Below are 1716 nucleotides of genomic sequence, written 5' to 3' on the forward strand. Positions count from 1 at the left end.
TCATCTCTGGAATTGTAAATCTTAGCATGACTGTTCTGTGGTTTTTGTAATCTTTGCTGTATATATCTCAAACCTTGCAACTGCAAAAATTACACTCAGACTTTCATAAAGCTCCTTTTGCGTCTGTTTGTCACTCGCCAACTCCTTGTCCACCCTCTCGACGACCCTGTTCCCATCGGACTGAACTGCCCCGGTCTGGGCTGGTCCGTTGCAGGTGGCGCCCGAACAGGGACCCGGAGGGTAAGCTATCTCTCCCCTTTTTTCTCTTTTTAATAATTTCAGGCAAGAATAGGACCTCATCAGGTCACTGCAGGCCCACTAGTAAAGGATGACCAGGTTAAGAAAACGAGAAGGTAACTGATAACAATCATGGGGCATTCTCAGTCAAAGAATAGGGGCCTTTTCTTATCAGTTTGAGTATTAGTATACCAAAAACAGTATTGGAAGAAATTTCTAAATTGGCAGTAGCAGCCTGGAGAAAGCTTCCAGGAGCAGGAGGTACAACCACTGTTCTTTCTGGAATTAGACAAAAACAGGAAGAAACATATGAGAATTTTGTAGCAAATTGGAGGAAGCATTGCAAAGGATGATGCCTTCATCTGAGGGATCAGAAATTTTATTAAAACATTTGGCTTGGTAAAATGCTAACTCTCTATATAAAGAATTAATAAGGCCAATTAAGAAAACAGGCTCTTTACAGGATTATGTAAAAGCTTACATAAATGCCTCACCAGCAGTGGTCCAAGGGATGGCCTATGCTGCAGCAATTAAGGGACAGCATTTCAGTGCCTATATTCAGAATCTTAAAAGCAGGCCTCAGACCAATAATGAGGGGGTCTGTTTCTCATGTGGAAAGCCAGGTCACATGAGTAAAAAATGCTTCAGTAAAAATAAAAGAAACCATAATGGAGAAAGAACATAAATGCCTCACCAGCAGTGGTCCAAGGGATGGCCTATGCTGCAGCAATTAAGGGACAGCATTTCAGTGCCTATATTCAGAATCTTAAAAGCAGGCCTCAGACCAATAATGAGGGGGTCTGTTTCTCATGTGGAAAGCCAGGTCACATGAGTAAAAAATGCTTCAGTAAAAATAAAAGAAACCATAATGGAGAAAGAAAACCTGGTAATAAGGGAGGACCTCCTGGGATTTGTCCTAGGTGCAAGAAAAAAAAAAAAAAACATTGAAAAAATGAATGTAAGTCTAAGTATCATAAAGATGGGACACCCCTAGATAGGAAAAAAAGGAGAAAAAAAAATGAGGAGAAGGTCAAGCCCTCAGCCCCTTAAAAGAAAGAGGGATAGAGAAGGTGAATTCAGGTAAGGAAAAAGACAAACAATTTGAACTAAATCCTTTGACTGAAACTTCTACTATGTATGATCTTCCTAGAGCCACTCCAGGAAGTGCTGGGTTGCATTTGGCAACAAATAAAGATTATATACTCTCCCTTATGGAAGGGACCCAATTAATAGAGACCTCCATTAAAGGAGGTCTGCCTTTGGGTACATTTGGCTTAATAATTGGCAGGAGTTCAAATTACAAAAAGAATTTTGAAGTGATTCCAGGAGTCATAGACTCTGATTTCACTGGAGAAATAAAAATAATGATTAGACCTCTTAAAGAAGTGCTACAGATATATAAAAATCAGAGAGTGGCCCCTTACCTAAAAAAAAAATACAGGCTGTAGAGGAATTAGTGAAAGAACAGCTAGATAAAGG

This window comes from Nannospalax galili, unplaced genomic scaffold (genome assembly GCF_000622305.1).
Source record: "Nannospalax galili isolate Female #2095 unplaced genomic scaffold, S.galili_v1.0 scaffold370, whole genome shotgun sequence".
Lineage (NCBI taxonomy): Eukaryota > Metazoa > Chordata > Mammalia > Rodentia > Spalacidae > Nannospalax > Nannospalax galili.